Here is a 20,461-nt window from a genome sequence, read left to right on the forward strand (position 1 = left end):
TTGACTTACTAAGCTTATTGCAAAAGCTATGTCTGACCTTGTATGTGATAAGTAGATTAACTTACAAACTAATCTATGATACTGCCCTTTATCATCTGATCTTCCTTCTTTATTTCTGAATTTTACATTTGGATTAATTGGTGTGTTAGTTAGGGGATAACCATTTATCCCAGTCTCCTTTAAAAGATCAATCACATATTTTTTTGAGAGGCCACTAGGCCCTTCTTTGATCAAGCAACTTTCATTCCAAAGAAGTATTTTAAAGGACTCAAATCTTTGATCTCAAATTCCAATGCTAGGTGCTCCTTGAGACACCAAATTTCATCCACATCATCACCTGTAAGAATGTATCATCGACATAAACTATAATAACTGTTATTTTACCTCTTTGTGAGTGTCAGTAGAACATTGTGTGACCAAGCTTGAGGAGACTGCTTTAGACCATACAAATATTTCCTGAGCTTACATACTTGAGTTCCAAATTTTTCTTCAAAACCTAAAGGAGGATCCACGTAAACTTCGTCTTCAAGTTTCCTATTTAGGAAAGCATTTTTCACATCTAGCTGCTATAAGGATCAATTAAGATTAAAATCAATGGATAAAAAAACTTTAACAGAATTTAACTTAGCTACTGGAGCAAATGTCTCAAGATAGTCTATCTCGCATGTTTGAGTGTACCCTTTAGTCACCAACCGAGCTCTATATTTGTCTAAAGATCCATCCGGTCTGAATTTGGTTGTGAACACAAATTTATAGCCCATTATTTTTTTCCTTACAGGTAATTCCACTGTTTCACATGTATCTGTGTTTTCAAGAGCACGCATCTCCTTTTAAAAAAACCTCTTTCCATTTAGGAACTTGTAAAGCATTTTTCACATTTTTAGGTACTTACACAGTATCAAGACACAAAAAAAAGGCTGTGAATGTTGAGGACAAGGCTTTATAGGACACAAATTTAGAGACGGGATATTTGACAACATTTCTAAGACATTTTTCTTTTAGCAATTGCAATATCTAGATTAGAAATGTCATATCCCAAAAAATGGGTTAGAAGAAATTGGGTTAGTGAAACCAAGAGTGGTCACGTCTTGATTCTAAGTTAAGATTGAGAAAATTTTGTCAAGTGATTTAATCTATTTAAGTGGTTAAGGGTCTTAAAGTCGTGCGTGAGGTCCTGTGTTCAAACCTCTTCCTTTGAAATTTTGTATTATTTATTCCTTCTTCTAGCTCATTTCATATAGGTTATAATCTATTCTTGTCAGTTTGTTGACATGATGAGCCTTTTGGTTCAGTGGTAAAGCTTCGGCTTACCTGTAGGTCCTATGTTCAAATCATGTGTGTGTGAAACAAATTCAATTTTTATTTCCCTTGTTGTGCTGCCCAAAATAGATGAATTTGTTTGGAAATCAAACTCCTAATAACCTGGTAAGATAGTGACAAATTAAATCTAAAAAAAATTAATTTGGTTATTATTTTATTTTATTTTAAAAAAAAAAATATCTCCTAAAATCTCTCTGCAAGTTTGACATCCAACTCCCCACTCCCCCCATACTTTATGCTTTTCATTTTGTTTCCAATTTGACCATAAAGTTTTATTTTTCCTCTATTGCCAAATTTTATTTTCACTTTACACCTCTATTTCCCTTCTTTTCTCTTCTTGATTTCGGTCTCCGCCATAATTCGACTTAGTGTTCCTATGTGCTTTCTATTTTTACTATTCAACTTCTATTGTCGTTATTCTTCCCAATTGTGGTTGAAGTGTGTGTTTAAAGTTCCTTCTTGGGTAAGAACGTTTGTATTACAGGTTGTAAAGTAGTATTTCTTTTTGTTGATTTGATCTTATAGAGGGTGCGTGGTCGTTAAATTTGGTGGATAGTGCTTATTTTGATGTTTTGTTGTACTGATAGGAGAAGATCAAGAGGCACACAACCATCCGTCTATAGTTTAGTTTCTATGTTACTACTAAATTTTTGGGGTAAGTGCTCAAATGTCGGTTAAGGGGATTGGTTTTAAGTTTTAAGCACTGAATTCGCATTTTGATTTTGTTATTAGTTGCTAATTAGGTTTAGTTCTGAATGTCGTGTACAGAAATTATTGCTACTGTGGTGCCGACATTCCAGCAGCAATCAAGTGTGTGATTCTAACCCGAAACATCGATTAAAACTCGAAAACAGAGGTTGTTTTCAAAATTGCTCTACATCGCACGGTCGTGTGGCAAACTGTGTGAGTCACATGATCGTGTGCCAAGCCGTGCGGATCATACGATCTGGGCTATTTGGGTCGTGTGGGCCACATGGGCTAGCTAGTTGAGTTGTGTGGGCCACAAACCATATGGGCCCATTTTTCAAAAATTTCCACCTAGGCTGGTTTGACTTCGAATTTTGTAATTAGACCTTTCGTGGGGTTCGTTAGGCTTAAATAAAACTTGAAAAATATGAAATCTGATAGTATAATACTGTAAGTAGTGTGGGTTTTTAAGTAAAAACTGTGCAGTAATTGTTTATGTTTAAACGTTAATCAAGTATGATTAGTTCTGAAACATGATTAAGTAATAATTGGGAAGTACTAAAGTGCTTACTAATTCTGAATCTAAGGTAAGTGTCTAACTTGAATGCTGCTATGTTTGATTTGTTATGTGATAATGAATATGTGTATTCTGACACTCATGTTTTGTGATATTATGGCATGATTTTGTTTTTGTTAATTTGATCTCTTAATACGAGATAAACTTCCGAAATTGCCATATGATATTTCATGTTAAGCACACCATTGTTCTGATTCTGATTCTGTATGTCATATCACATGCATGGGGTTAGGTTAATATTGAAAGGAGGAAGTGCATTCTGGCAGTTTTATTGCAATTTTGGCAATTAAATCACAATATATGTTTGGTAGCATAGCTGCACTATTATGAGTGGCATACCACCACGGCTCGGTGTGATTGGATGGATGGACTCATGTAGTCTTATTGGTGTGATTAGTGGGACAAAGTTGGTGTATAGCAGATGGGGGTAGGATTTGTTTTGAGATGGTATGACATTTTGTTATGATATATGTTCTGGAAATATAATATTATGATTTGATATATGTTTCTGGTATTGTGTCATTTTGATATAATTTTTCGTATGTATTTACATTTGTGTATGTTTTATAGAAATTCTATTTTGTGGGCTGAGTCACGCACTAGCTTTTAGCTCACCCGTTTGCTTAATACGTTTTAGGTGACCTTCAAACATAAGACCAGACAGCTTGCGAGAGCTCGGACTGTGTTTCTCGGTTATTTAAATATGGTGATTTACATTAGTAATATTTTCAGATTTTTTGGACCGTAATATGTTTTTAGGTTGTATTTTGTTTTCATTTTGTTTGTCGGTTTTTGATATTTTCAATCATAAAACTACAAAATCTCACGGGTTAACAAATTGGATTCTGATTTTCAAAACTAAAACTCTAAAAAATTTTCCACTGCAAATTAAGTAAACTCTTAAGTGTTTTTCAATAAATGAATAAAGATTTAGTTAGAAGCTATTCTGTAAAATAAATAAGTTTTGTGCGTAATTTCCAAAATAACATGTAAGTATTTTGTTAAAAATATTTTTTTTCAGAATTCTTGGTTTCTAAAGCTAGGATTTAACTTTTAAGTTTTTAAACAAACTAATGCAATTGCTCCAGATTCTGCCAAAACGTTTAGGCTAGGTTTGGGGCGTTACATTTAGTGGCATCAGAGCCAGGTTGCAAAACTCGAGCTGTGAATTTTTGGGTTTCCAAATTTTCCTTTATGAAATTTGTTTTAATTTATAATTTGGAATTTTGATAAAATTTTAATATCTAGTTACAAAATGTGAATCCGAGTCTCCGACGCCGATCCAAGTAAATATGTATACTTCTGTTAACTATACTTTAGTTACTTTTACTTTAGTCCTTTAGTAAAACTATTGGATTTAGAGACTGTAAAATAAGACGTAAGGTTTCGAGTCTGCGATCTAGGAAACGGGCCGGAATAGTTTGGCCTCAACGAGTTGAGGCAATTGTAAGCATATGTTAGGTTTCAATTTGTGCTTTCTGTGATAGGCATCGTCCAGGCGAGTGGTGGAGGAAAACAGGGGCATGTTTTAGATATGGGTCCATTGAGCACTGAATTAGGGAATGTTCACGACTCTCTCTTAGTCGAATGCAAGCTTCGACTAAAAAGTGGAGTTGGAGATTGGTTTATGTAGTTAGACGTCAACAGGATCGAGTTGCATATGGCAACAATTTATTAAGTAGTGATATTCACAATGGTTCTTCAAAATCTATATTTATATATATAAGAAGTAGACCTGCTCATGGGCTAGGCCACTCGGCCCGGTCGAAAAGTGGGAGGGTCTGGAAAAAAATATAGGCCCGAAAAATGGGTTTGGGTAAAAAATAAGGTCCGTTTTAAAAATGGGTCGAGCCTTGGGTAAGACATTTTGGCCCGAGCCCAACCCGAATTCACTAAATGACAAAAAAATATGTTATTTTTTGTTATTTTAATGATATTTTCTTGTTATTTTCTCCCTATTTGCTACAATTTCACTATTATGTTGCTACTATTTTGTTGTTATTGTTTGGATATTGTATAACACTTATTTTATTGTTAATTTTGTTATTACTTTAGAGACATTTTCTTGTTAAGTTGTATCTATCTTAGTATTATTTAAGTATACATATTTTTTAAAATTTATTTTCAATTTGTTTGGAAATATTTATTTTAATGTTTTTAGTATTTTTTATGTATTATATATATTTAAAAATTATGTAAAAACTAATATAATATAAAAAAATTTAACATAGGCGGACCCAGGTTTTAACATTTTTATTTGGGCCGGGCTTGGGTAATTTTTAGGCCCATTTTTCGAGCTAGGCTGGCCTGGTCCTAGCAAACGGGCCTAACTTTTTGCTTGGACCCGACCCGGCCCATGATCACATCTAATAAGAAGTATACATGATATAAAATTCACTTCTAATGAATATTAAAATTCTAAAGTACATCGGAATTATCTTAATCTTGATGGACATTCACTTAATAATAAAATATTTATAACACTTTCCATTCGATGTCCATTGGTAAATAATATACATTGTTAAAACTTTATCGAGATAAAAACTCCATGGAAAAAAATTAGTGAAAAAAAATACTTATATTTATAATACGCATAACATGTTACCTTATTAAAAAACTTATCAGGAAAATCCAATGAGACAAAAGTTCGGTTAAGTGAAAAAGAGTACAATGCCTGTTTACTCCCCCTCATGACAATATCACATAATATATCAAATTCTACATATTCAATCTTGAATGCTAGCTTTTCAAATGATCACTTGAACATATTTACTAAGCATTTATATAATCATTCTTTTGAAAGTTATAAGTGAGGAAAATATTAGGAAAATATATTTTGATCTCTTCATATAAAACTAAAAATAGGTATTTTGGATCATTTTATAGTCTTCTTTTAACTACTATCCACTAAGTTCAATTTACCACATATATTCAATCTTTTCAATTCATATAAATATTTAAGTAAACATATTGAACAATTCCTCAAAAATTTCTATATGCTTTCAACATTCTAAATCCTTCAAGAAGTTTATAAATAAACTTCCACTATATAGTGATTCATATAAAGATTGTAACAACAATCATAAGATGCATGTCAAATCTTTCATGAACCGCCACACTAATAATATATCTAAAGATTATAGCATCCACCACAAAAGAATATTATATTTTTCATAATCAATGTCATGACTTAGCGAAAAACTTCATTTTTCTTATTTCATTTTCACAAAACTACTCATTTGTACCCCATTGGCTTTATATCTTTAAACATTTCGACTACTGGTCTAGAAACTTCACGAATTTAATTCTTTTTGGATTGCGTCTTTCCATTTTGTCCAATATATTCCCTATCTATATTTCTTGACAAATTTATTCAAAATCTTCCTTTCGTTTCATTATCTCAATAATATTATTGCATGCAAAATCGTTGTCGACAACTTTTATATTCACAATTACATATTTTCTCATATTGACATAAATGATCGAGATCTCTTTATTTTCACCATTTTCATATTCAGGTACTTGAATCTCTTCTGGAGTTTTAATCATTATTTATGTCTTTGGGTCTCTACAAGAGCATCCACCTCTAATATATGACCATCTTGATTCATTATTTTCTTTTACGAGAATTTTCATCTTTGGAGCCAGTTAATCTACCATGCTTCAGGCATGTATTACTTTCATTCATTCTAACATATTGCCCTATCGGGACTTCGATTCAAATCAAAACATTAGTTTGAATATAACACTTGGTTATTTTCATCATGTCAGTAAATACATCTGGTAGTTAACTTGTAATAAAGTGAATTATCATTTTTGAACTTTTGGTTCAAATTATTTTCTACAAATATCTAGATAATGATAATTCATTCCAAGTAATTATTTCTTCCAACTATTATTTCTCTCCCCATAATGTTGGGAAAACTATCAAATCAAATTAGTAACCACAAATCATGTCATAATCGAATCTTCAATTCATTTAAAACATCTAATAATACAATGAGACTTATAATTAATATATATTCTCAACTTTCTTTGAATACTCATTTTGTACATTGTGGTGGAACAACTTGAACATATATCACACATTTATAAATTCTAAAATGGGTTATATTTTGCTCATGACAAATAGTCAATTGTAATGGGAGTATTTATCACAACTTATAGCCATAATGCATAAAAGTGTCAATTCATGTAAACTATAATATCCTTGTGTACAAAAAAATGTTCTCAAAAGTAATGGTTTAGCTACTAACTGGAAGTATTTAATCATTAATTATGTTAAACCATTTTACATGTATAGGCAATAGGCTTTGCAATAGTTATTCGCACTGATAATCTAGCATACAATAATCATTTAAAGCCTAAGAAATAACCTCACAAACATTAGCAAGAATTGTCTTGATTGCATAATCTGAAAGTTTTGTTTTTAAACAATTCATCAAATAAGTCATCTTACAAACTATAGGTTGCAATTTAATAACTCACATGTGATTATCTTGTAGATGCATCTACTAAAATAATATCAAAACATCCACTTTTTGGATAAAGAGCTCATACTTCTTTAAAAAATACAATAGATTCAATCTCAACTTTAGTAAATCTTCTTTGAGAATAAGCAACACTTAATAAATTAACAATCTTCAGGTTCTTTAGTAAATATCTACGTAAATTCTCATCTTGTCGCATCATTGTTGATCAGGAAGGTCTAACAGATCATGCGAACTAATTAGTATATTTGGACTAGTAAACTTCTAGTTTACTATTCGCGTGATTCAACAATACTAATGTACACTTTCAAGTTACCATCACATATGATTTAACCATACTAATATATGCATTGTACAAACTAGAGGCAAAGATGGTAATTTTTTGATATAAAATTCTTACCAAATATAGTATTTTTAGCATTTAGAAATTCATTGTTTCCTCATCCATAGTCTCAATATGATAATCGTTATAATGCATATCTTTTGTAAAGATAATAATTTCTTTGAGACTGGATAGAATATAATGCATTAATTATCATTTTCCTTCTTTAGATAACAATGTATTAGCTCTTTTAGAGCGTTGAATTAATTTTGTACTATGAAAGGTTAACATGTTCCATTACCACATTGAACATAGGGTAACAATATATTAGCTCTTCTAGAGCCTTAAATAATTTTGTACCACCAATGATTGGTTCATTCATTACCAAACAAGAAAATGCTTCTTATCTCTATGGGTAATATGAATTGTTGTATTGTCTACATGATATATGTTTCCTTTCCTTTAAGAAATATTGATTGAATAATTTTTTTCAAGTGTACGATAGGTACATAACAAACGACTTTTTATAAATTTTCTCTCTTATTTGAAGGGTTATATTAAGAACTATTGTTGTTCTATTATTTATCTCTATATCTCTATTTCTAATGGTGAGAAGCATTATTACTAGTAAGAAATCCAATAATTAAGTAATTAGTGTCACAATGCACAAAAGGATGCAATTCATATCTAATGTTTAAATGTATGATAGATACACAACCAATAACCTTTCATCTTGTATTAATAACATAAGTTATCTCCACTTCTTACATTTTGAGAATATTTGTTTTTCTCTTATTTATCTTTTTTTAAAATAAAGTTAATATATTTTAAATTTAGTTTTAAAAAATAAAATTAACTTAATATTGAAAATATTAAGTGATAAATTTAATTCTTTTAAAAAAATTAAATGATGTGAAAATTTATTATGGTCATTAAAACACATTTAAAATAATTTAAAAAATAATTTATTAAACATATTGTCGACACTATTTTTATTTTTGGGAAAAAAACAAAAATTAGTTATCAATGAAAATTTGGAGTCGCCATCAATCTTCTATTAAGGTGTGATTGGATCACCTAAAACGACTTTGGTCTACGAGTTTTTAGAAAAACGGGTTCGGGAGTCAGTTACGTTCGAGGAAGGATTAGCACCCTCGTAAGGCCCGAACATTGGTACCAAATTGATTAATTAATGTCTTAACATCGAGAGTTAAAAATACGATCCTTAATTAAATTAAATTATTTATTAAGACTCTCTCATTTTGAAATAGAAAATGTCACACCCAATGCGTTAGGGAACGACATTTTATCTCTTCAAGATGAGTTTATCCAAAAGACTTGTGTGATAAAATTTAAAAGAATATTCAATTGTTTAAGATTTATGACGAAATCGCAGCCCAATACATTAGGGCACAATTTCTCAACATCCCAAACATTGAATAGTTCTTTTATTAATTTTAAAAAAAGTCTTTATCTTGAGAAATCAACACGTCACATCCAATGCATTAGGACACAACATATTGAATTCCCCACAACAAGTTGTTTGTTTGATTAAAAAACATTCTCGATAATTAGTTTCAACGAACAAAATTAGAACCCAATACGTTAGGGCTCAATCTTTTCGAAGATTCTAAATACGAGCATTGCCTTTGTTTTTGAAATTTTCCATTTTTTGTGAGTTTGAGTAAAAAGCGATATAATGTTTTATTAAATGTAAAATACAATAATAAATACAACAATGGCATGGAAATAATATAAAAATAAATAAAAGAAATTAATGTACATAAAGAAAATAACCAACGACATGCAAAGTATCAAATAAATGAACAAAATATAAATGAAAACATAAATCAATAAACAAATGAAGGAAATAAACAAAAATATAAAAAGGGTACAAAATATATACATTGAAATTATGAAGAATAAAAGACGTAAACATAACTTACACATAAAATTTTGGGTTATAAAACTTATATATATAAAATACATAATGCATTTATGAAAGCAAAGAAAAAATATAAATATATACACATATACATAAATTATAAAATATATGTTAAAAATATAAGTAGGTAGTTAAACATTTCGAAAATAAATAAAAATATAGATATATACGTATATATATAATAGAATATTCATTAGGAAAAATAAATATGTATACATGTACGTATAAGATGATTAAATAATATCTACATTATCAAAATTAATTAAATAAAAATAAATATGTGTATATATATGAATATGAGAAAAATATTAGTGAAAAAAATATGTACATAAGAAAACAATAAATATACATATATATAAATTTTAAAAATAATTACATATATAAAATAATAATAATTACATTATTTAATTAATTTTAAAATAAAAAAATAAAAAAGGACTAAATCGAACTGCGGATAAAATATCTAGGGCAAATCTGCAAATAAGTAAAGATAAAAGCACTAAATTGAACGCGCAAACAATAGAGAGGGACTGGAAGGGAAATCTTTCCTTCTCCTCTAAAACAGCGTCGTTCAAGTAGGGCCAAATAGAAATTGAAAATAAATTAAAGGGGGAATTTAAAAAAAAATATAAAAAAACCTAATTGTAAAAATATTAAAAAGGCGGAGGGGCTAAAAGCGTAATTTACCCCTCCGCTTAAAAACACGCGGATCATAGGCCAGGTCGGGTTGGTGTCGGGTTGATCCATGTTAAATCGACGCCATTTTCAATAGGCTATTTAAGCCAAAAAATAACTAAAAAAAATTCATTTTTTCATTCCTTAAAAAAAACAAAAATCCTCTCAAAAAAACAAAAATCTTCGGCCACCGGGGAAAATTCCCTATTCGGCTCCCTCGACCTCTCTAAACTCTAATCCGGGTTCAAAAGTCCCAAAAAACCATCAAAAACCGCAAGGGAGTCCAGAAACCTTTCGGTTTCCAGCCACCGATCCTCGGGGGTGGCTCCCTCAATCGCCTCGTCGTCGTTTCAGAAGCGATAAGGTTCTTTCTTTCCCTTTTTACTTTTATATTATTCATTTATAAAAAAATAAATATAACAATAGAAAATAAATAGATAAAAATTGTAAATATCAACCTTTTTGATCGATTTGCTCTCTGTATTGAACTCTCGGTTTGCTGTGAAAATAATAGCTTTTTATTTGATTTTCTGATCCTGTTACAATGTATTCAATGGCTTTTTATAGCCATGATAAAATAAAATATAAAGAAGCAAATCTGTTGATATCTTTGATTTGCAAATCATTGATTTACTTGCCAAATTCTGTTTATTTCTTGCAGGTGAAGATTCGGCTCTTGAATGCGGCGCGAACAGGCTAGGTGACTACGGCACTAATGAACTCCATAAAAACCCTAGGGTTTCTGCCACTGTTTTGGGCCATTGGTTTTGTATTTTGGGCCTTGTATTCTGGGCCAAATATTTTGTTTTGGCTTTGTAAAAAACTGTACTTTTATTATTTTTATTTATTAAGGGCCGGGTAAAATTTAGGCATTACAGCTGCCCCACTTTGCTTGTTATCGTGTAACGAGAACGGAGCAAAGACTTTAAAAATGCCCAATTTTGCCCGGTCGTACTGGACCTTGGTACTCTTCTTCTTCAAGTATCTTCATTCCTTCCTATTGCATCTTCAGAGGTATAGGAACTAGTGCTTCAATCTACTCCACTACAATGCTAGGGAGGTAGGATTTATAGCTTCAACTTGATCTGCTGCAACTTAAAGATGAATTTGATGTGATCTGCTCTACTGTAATTTCAAAGAGATAAGATCCATCATTCTAATCCACCCCACTACAACTTTAGGGAGATAGGATTTGTTTATTCAGTCTGCCCTAGTGCAATTTCAGGGGGATAAGACTTGAGTCTGCTCTGCTGTAACTTCAGGGAGATAAGATGTTTTTATTCAGTCTGCCCCACTGCAATTTCAGGGGAATAAGATTTTCTTACTTAGTCTGCTCCACTGCCACTTCAGGGAGATAAGACTAGATGTGATCTGCCCTTTGCAACTTCAGAGAGATAAAATCTGTGATTTTAATCCGCTCCACTGCAACTTCAGGGAGATAGGATTATAGGCTTTAATCTGCTCCTCTGCAACTTTAGGGAGATAAGATTTGCCATTTTCAATCTGTTTAACTGCAATGTCGGGGAAACAAGATTCACCGTCGTAGCTTCAATCTGATCCATTGCACTTCCAGGGAAGTAAGATTCGCCGCTGCGGCTTCAATATTTTAAATTACAATGTTGGGAAAACACGATTCGCCGTCGTAGCTTCATCTATTCCATTACACCGCCAGGGGATTAAGATTCGCCTTTGCGGCTTTAATCTGCTCCACCGTAATGCCAAAGAGATAGGATTCGCTGCCCACAGCTTCAGTCCACTCCACTTCAGCTAATCCAAGCCTTAACGCCAGAGAGATAAGATTTACCGTCGTGGCTTCAATCTGCTCCGCTACAACACCGGGAAAATAAGATTCATTATTGGGGCTTCAATCTTTTCCATTGCAACGTCAAGGCGATAAGACTAATGTCTTCGATCTGCTTCACTGCCAGTACAGGAAGACAAGATCTGCTATTTTCAACCTACTCCACTGCTGCTCAGGGAAATAGGACTCACAATCTTCAACTTATTCCATTGTTGTTCAGGGAGATAAGGTTGGGTTTTTCGATCTGCTTCGCTGTCAGTACAGGAAGGCAAGATCTGCTATCTTCACTGATCTGTTCTCTGGGGAACAAGACCTGTATAATGAACCTAATTATGCCTAATGATTAGGATGGCATGATCAAAATGAATCAAATGCTCCTAATTAGGTATGTGTGAATGGTGTTTGCATGAATGCAGAATTTTTTTTCGAGAATGATCCCGCTTAGGTTGTCATTGCTCGACGTTTATTAAGGCTTTAACACTGACGTGCTACAACGCCTTTTTGCTCGGCTGGCATCTCTAAAGAAACATTTAATCAAATTGACCCCCACTGTGAACTTCAAAGTTCAATCCACTGGGACGCCAAAATTTGTATCATTTTTCTCCCGCTATGACCCAAGGGTAGAAGAATCTAACTTTTTCTCAATCGTCTCTTATCACGATTCAAGGATACAAAATATGAAGCTCTTTGGTCTTTTACACCATTCCCAGGGTGTCATATCAAATGCTCATGCATAAATGAAGAATTTTCTTCTCCGAGGAAACCTCTTCCTATTATTTGGTGATCATTTCTTACTTGTTCATTGAAGCCTTATCACCGACATGACATCTTGTCATTTTGTTCAATCAATAATTTGACAACAAAATCTGAAGGGATAGTCCCAATTTAGACTTTTCCTTCTTAGATTTCCAACCTTTAAACCTGGTGTGTTCTAAACAATAGTCCTGTTTCAGGTTCCTGTAATATTTAGAAACTTCTAGAGTAATATGCAAAACTTCTTTTGTGAAAGTTTATTAGTCCATTAATCATTATTCTAATGCAACATGCTTGCACAAAGATCAAAAATACTGACTAAGAGATGAATTAATTCAGGACGTAACTCGAATAATAGAAAAAGAATTTATTGATAACAAGTGTCTTGAAAAGAAAAAGTATTCAAGAACAGCAAAAAATGAAGTATTGCAAGAAAAAACGAATTCAATACAAGTAATATGAAGACTAGGTGCCTTGGATATCGCAGCTTGAACTTCTCCATGCAAACTAAGAACCATTTTGAATTTAACATGTGTTTAGGAGATCTACACTACTTTGTCGAAGCCCCAAGACGTCTCATATCCTTTTCCTATTGATTTAGGTATAGCAAGATCACTACATGCCCCAATCTGACCAATGTTTGAGCCGCCCTTTTCAGGTTTTCAACTCAAATCCCCTTTGGTCTCAAGGCGCCCTTTGCGGGTTTTCACCTTGGCCTCTCCTTTTTTTTTGATTCAAAACGCCCTTTGCGGGTTTTCACTTTGATTTCTCCTTTTCAAGTGAAATATTTCTTGATTGAATCTGAATTTACAGGATTTGGTAAATTTTTGCCATCCATTTCACTCAAAATCAAAGCGCCTCCAGAGAAAGTTTTTTTTACAGTATAAGGTCCCTCCCAATTTGGCATCCATTTCCCTCTAAAATCCTTTTGTAAAGGGAGGATCTTTTTCAACACCAAGTCCCCCTCATGAAATTCTCTAGGACGAACCCTTTTGTTATAAGCTCGCATCATTCGTTTATGGTACATTTGACCATGACGAATAGCTTTTAGTCTTTTTTCTTCTATCAAGTTCAACTGGTCATACCGAGATTGGATTCATTCAGCCTCATCCAACTTTAACTTAGCCAATACCCGGAGAGAAGGGATTTCAACTTCAATGGGTAAAACTGCCTCCATCCCGTAAACCAAAAAAAAGGTGTTGCCCTAGTAGAAGTCCTGATAGATGTTCGGTAAGCAAGAAGAGCAAATGGTAACTTCTTATGCCAATCTTTGTAAGTTTCAGCCATTTTTGCCACAACTTTCTTGATATTTTTGTTGGCTGCCTCCACTGCACCATTCATTTTTGGACGATATGGTAATGAATTATGGTGTCTAATCTTGAACTGGTTGCAGACTTCCGCTATTGTGCTATTATTCAGATTCAGCGCATTGTCAGATATGATTCTTTCGGGCATTCTATATCGACATATGATATCTTTCTTCAAAAACTTACTGACCGCTAACTTCGTGACATTAGCGTATGAGGCTGCTTCTACCCACTTAGTGAAGTAGTCAATAACTACAAAAATGAAACGATGTCCATTAGAAACCTTTGGCGATATTGGCCCAATGACATCCATTCCCCACATGGAGAAAGGCCATGGAGAAGTCATAACATGAAGAGGTGAAGGAGGCGCGTGCATTTTATCCACATAAATTTGGCATTTATGGCACTTCTTGGCATAATTGATGCAATCTCCTTCCATGGTGGACCAGTAATATCTGAATCTCATGATCTGTTTAGACATGGTGAATCCATTGGCGTGTGTTCCACAAATACCCTCATGGACTTCTTCTAAAATTTCCTTAGCCTCTACAGTATCCACGCATCTCAACAGTACTCGATCATTTCCCCTTTTGTATAGAATATCTCCATCTAAGACATAGTCGATAGCTAGTGAAGTAGTCAATAACCACAAAAATGAAACGATATCCATTAAAAGCCTTCGGTGATATTGGTCCAATGACGTCCATACCTCACATGGAGAAAGGCCACGGAAAAGTCAAAACATGAAGAGGAGAAGGAGGCGCGTGCATTTTATCCCCATAAATTTGGCATTTATGACATTTCTTGGCATGATTGATGCAATCTCTTTCTATAGTGGACCAGTAATATCCGAATCTCATAATCTGTCTAGCCATGGTAAATCCATTAGCGTGCGTTCCACAAACACCCTTATGGACTTCTTCTAAAATTTCCCTAGCCTCTACAGCGTCCACGCACCTCAACAATACTCGATCCTTTCCCCTTTTGTATAGGATCTCTCCATCTAAGACATAGTCAATAGCTAGTCTCCTCAATGTCCTCTTATCATTCTCTGTTTCCTAATCAGGATATTCGCGATTCTTCACATATAGCAATATATCTTGGTACCAGGGACGATTATCATTCTCCACTTCTTCAATACTGTAACAGTGGGCCGGGATCTCATAAATACTTATTTGAATGGGCTTCATGTCCTCTAATTTATTCATTTTAATCATGGAGGCAAAGTAGCAAGAGCATCAGCCATCTGATTTTCTTCCCGTGGGAGATAACAAAAGGTAATGTTGTCAAACTCTTTAATCAATTCCAAAACCAATTTCTGATAACGGATCAACTTGGGGTCTCTCGTTTCCCATTCCCCTTTAGTTGGTATATTACCAATGCTGAGTCTCCATATACTTCTAGAGTCTTAATTTTCTGTTCTATGGCTGCTCGGATACCCATTATGCAAGCTTCATACTCAGCCATGTTATTAGTGCAATCAAAGTCCAGTTTACTGGTGAAAGGATGATAATCTCCATTTGGAGATACCAGGATTGCCCCAATCCCATTGCCTAACGCATTCGAGGCTCCATCAAAGTTTAATCTCTAAGAATGATTTTCTTGAGGATCGTCTTCAGCATTTGCCACACACATCAAGTCTTCATTCGGGAAATCAAAGCCTAGAGGTTCGTAGTCTTCTAAGGCTCTCCTAGCCAAGAAATCTGCTATCGTACTCCCTTTGATGACCTTCTAACTTACATATACTATATCGAACTCGGAGCGCAAGATTTGCCATCTAGCCATCCTCCCATTCAACGCTGTTTACTCCATCATATACTTTAAAGGGCCTAATTTTGAAATTAGCCAAGTCGTATGGTAGAGCAAGTATTGCCTTAATCTCTTCGTCGTCCAAATCAGGGCACAACATAATTTTTCAATAGGTGAATATCTCATTTCACAATCAGTGAATTTATTACTGAGATAGTATATCGCCCTTTCTTTCTTTCCAGTCTCATCATGCTGACCCAGCACACATCCCATGGAACTGTCGAACACCATCAAATACAAAATCAAGGGTCTATCTGGGCTAGGTGGTGACAGCACTGGAGTATTGGATAGGTATTGCTTTATCTTTTCAAAGGCTTTCTGGCATTCTTCATTCCAAACACCAGGATTATGTTTTTTTCAGAAGACGAAATATGGGATCACATTTGTCGGTCAATTGTGAAATGAACCGAGCAATATAATTCAGTCTTCCTAAGAAACCTCGAACCTCTTTTTGAGTACGTGGTGGCGGTAAATCTCGTATTGCCTTGAATTTGTTTGGGTCAATCTCGATTCTTTTTTTGCTGACTACGAAACCCAACAAATTTCCTGACCTGGCTCCAAAAGTGCATTTTGTTGGATTAAGTTTGAGCTGAAACTTTCTTACTCTTAAGAACAATTTTCTTAGGACCTGTACATGTTTCTCCTCTGTTCTGGATTTGGCAATCATATCATCAACATAAACCTCAATCTCCTTGTGCATCATGTCATGAAACAAGGCTACCATGGCCCTCTGATATGTTGCTCCTGCATTCTTTAATCTGAATGGCATCATTTTATAGCAAAACGTTCCCCACAAAGTAATGAATGTAGTCTTACCCATATCTTCAAGATGCATCTTTATCTGATTATATCTTGAGAAACCATCCATGAAAGAGAACAGTGAATATCCCGCCGTATTGTCCACCAAAGTATCAATATGCGGCAATGGGAAATTGTCTTTTGGGCTAGCTTTGTTCAAATCTCTGTAATCCACGCACATTTGTACTTTTCCATCTTTTTTAGGGACTGGAACGATGTTGGCTACCCATTTAGAATATTTGACCTCCTGTAAAAACCCAACATCAAACTGCTTCTTAACTTCGTATTTTATTTTAAGCATAATATTAGGCCTCATTCTTCTGAGCTTCTGTTAAACTGGCTTGCAATCCTCCCTTATAGGTAGGCGATGCACTACAATGTCAATGCTCAATCCGGACATATCCTGGTATGACCATGCGAAGACATCTTTGAATTCTTGGAGTAATTCAATGAGATCTCGTCTTGTCTTTGCGAAAATCTTAGTTCCAATCTTCACCTCTTTTCCTTCTTCCAAGCTCACAATTTCTATTGATTCCTTGTAACGTAGGATTTTTTTCTTCCTATTCTACCATTCTCAACAAGTCCAAAGATAAACCACCATCTACGTCACCTTCAAAGTCCTGCGATCCCTCTAAACACATGTTTCGTTCAAGAGGAAACTCTGAGTTTGTAGCAGCATCATTCACGTCGTTGGTATATAGGGACCTAATATGGTTACAAAAGAATGTATGCATTTATGTACAATTATTTTTGCAATGTGATTATAAATGAAAGAATAGTTTAATATATTTACTTGTATGGAAAGAATGAAAGAATATTTGCTCAAAACAATTGCAAAGATGTATTTTATTAAAATAATGATGTTTGAACATAAGCCTATTTCACAAAAGAGTTCTTATTATTTCAAGGCTAAAACAACAAGCTTGTTCTGAATATTACTCTGAGACAATTCTAAAGACTTCAGGTATTTCTTCCGTAGTCCAATTATTTAGAACACTCCCAGGTTCATAAGGACAAATGTATAACAAGCTCCTCTCTTCGTTTGCATCCTCATTTAGGGTATTGATGTACATATTTTCCAATGTCTCTTCGATGCTTTCCTCAATCAATATCTTTCTCTCAAAATGAATGATCTCTCCAGATACGAAGGTTTTGGATATGTGGGGAATTATCATTGGCTCCCATTTAATTTCCTCCCCAGTTAAACGCACCCTTCTTCTTTCTTGCCTTCTTTCTAACTCTTTCTTTCTCTGTCCTCTATCTGGCTTATACCTTAAGCCAAAGTTGTCTTATTTTTATTTCAGCACTGGAACCTCAATTTTCCCTTGAAGGTATTTCCCTAATCCTCTTCGGGGTAAAGCTCTTTTCCCTACTAACAATTGCAAACCAATCTCTGTAGTTTTGGATATTTTAGGAACTAGAACTTTGCTCCCTTCAAGAACAAATGTTGCATTTACAAACTCCAGAGATCAGAATGAGCATTCCACCGACTCGTTATTAGTCTCCACATACGGCGCCTCATTGGATACAGCCGCTATAATATCCTCTTCGGCGTTTATTGTCACCAGCCGACCTTCTAACACTAACTTCAATTTTTGATGTAAAGATGATGGTACGGCCCCCACTGAATGTATCCATGGTCTCCCTAATAAGCAATTGTAGGAGGGTTTGATGTCCATCACAAGAAAATCCACCTCATAAACTGTTGGGCCAATCAATAAGGGTATCTCAATTCTTCCCATGACCTTTCTCTCTGTACCGTCAAATGCCCTCACTATATTTTGGCATGTTTTCATGTGCGAGCTGTCTATGGGAAGCCTGTTAAGTGTGGATAATGACAACACGTTCAAATCTAATCCATTTTCAATCAACACTCCTGGCAAAGTATACCCCTTGCATCGTGTAGTGATATGCAAAGCCTTAGTAGACCCCATGCCCCCAGGTGGTATTTCACCATCATTGAAGAATATGAAATTATCAGCACTGATATTGTTGACCAACCGATCCAATTTGTTGACAGAAATATTGTTGGCTACATAGGTTTCGTTCAACACCTTTATCAACGCACTACGGTGTACTTTTGAATTCAAGAGTAAGGTCAGTACGGATATGCAAGCCAATTGTTTACGCAACTATTCAACAACATTATACTCACTATGCTTCAAAAATTTGAGGAATTCCACAGCTTCTTCCTCTTTTACTGGCTCGTTAATGGATAACACAGGCTCAGCTATTTTCCCCTTTTGTTCCACTGTTATGGCCCTTCCTTTCACAGGTTCTGGATACGCACCTATACCCTGATCCTCTGTAATCTCCTTTCCAAGGACAGTTGTATTGCACTCGTAGTTCCACGGAACCTTCCTACTATCTTGGTAAGAAAAGGCTGTAGGTTTCTTTATTATGATTCTTGGAATTACTGGCGTTCTCACTTCATCATTCTTTGGTCGAGAGATGATGACCACAGGCTGAGTTACTTTTGGAACCTTCGTGGACTCAGATTTACAGATACTCCCTTCTTCCTTAACTTCTTCATAAAACTCCATTTCCTTGTCATCCACATGCCTTGAACCAAGGCTCTGAATTTTGTACATTCTTGAATCTCATGTCCCTCCTTGTGATGGAACTCACAGTAATTTTCCATCCTTTCAAAGCTTCTCTCCGAATCCAAAACAAACAACTCCCTTTCTATCATCTTCTTCCAGACTCATCTCAAAGGAATTTTCACTTCTGCGATATCTTTCTTGATTCTTCTACCCATGTTCCCACCTATCATGTTCACTCCATTATCATTATGATTAGGAAACGGATTCTCTGTATTGGGCGAATCATCCAATTTAACAATTCTCATGCCTATTAGTCTTTCAACCAGTTTTTTGAACGCCGTACAATGTTCTATGGAATGTCTTACGATTCTCGCGTGATAATCGCATTGTGCATTTGCATCGTACCACTTGGGGTACAGAGGCTGCAGAGGTTTCAAGTAGTAAGGGGAAACCACGTGTGCATTGAATAGATTCTGATACAGCTCCCTATATGACATTGGAATTGGCGTAAACTGAAGCTTCTCCGTATTTTGTCTTGTGTCAGATCCCTGTTTTGATGATCCTTGTTGGTTAACAGCCACCTTTCCCAGCTGATTCACCGTAATCGTCTTTGAATATCCCTTACTATATGAACTTGTGTTGTTGACCTCATTTTCTTTCTTCTTCGAGGCTGACCTTCTGCTACTTTCTCTAGCATCTATCTTCCTTCTTCTAATAGCATTTTCTATCATTTCACCATTCATAACTATGTCAAAAAAGCTTTTAGTAGCACTTCCTAACTTATGTGTAATAAATGGGGCTTTCAACGTGTTACCGAAAAACATTGTCATCTCTCTTTCTAGAAGAGATGGCTGAACTTGGACAGTAACCTCCCTCCACCTCTGTGCGTATTTCCTAAAACTTTCACTGGGCTTCTTTTCCATGTTTTGTAGAGTGATTCTATCAGGTACCATGTCGGTTACATGATTGGACTATTTTATGAATGCCCGTGCTAAATCTCTCCATGAATTAATCTTGGTACTACTCAGTTGATTGTACTACTTGGATGTTGCCCCTGTATTAACGTACCTAGTCATCCGCCTACAAAACATGGTAATATGGGCTTCGGGGCTACTAGTTTCATTGTACTTCTCAAACTCGGGCATTTTGAATTTGTAAGGGAGTACTAAATCCGGAACCAAGCTCAGTTCTTTAGCGTCAATCCCATGGTAGCTCTCAGTACTTTCCATCGCTCTAATTTTTCCTCCAGCCATTTATACTTTTCTTTGAGCTGTTTTGGCAATTCATCCTTCATTTTATCTCTTTCAGCTATTTCATCGAAATCAAAGACAACAGGATTGACAAGGTTATATCCGGGATTAGAGCCTGATCCAACTTGAAAATTCATTAGTGTTGTAACACCGGCCTGAAACTCCTGAGACTTGATGGTGACAG

Source organism: Gossypium raimondii, chromosome 12, assembly GCF_025698545.1.
Source record: "Gossypium raimondii isolate GPD5lz chromosome 12, ASM2569854v1, whole genome shotgun sequence".
Classification (NCBI taxonomy): domain Eukaryota; kingdom Viridiplantae; phylum Streptophyta; class Magnoliopsida; order Malvales; family Malvaceae; genus Gossypium; species Gossypium raimondii.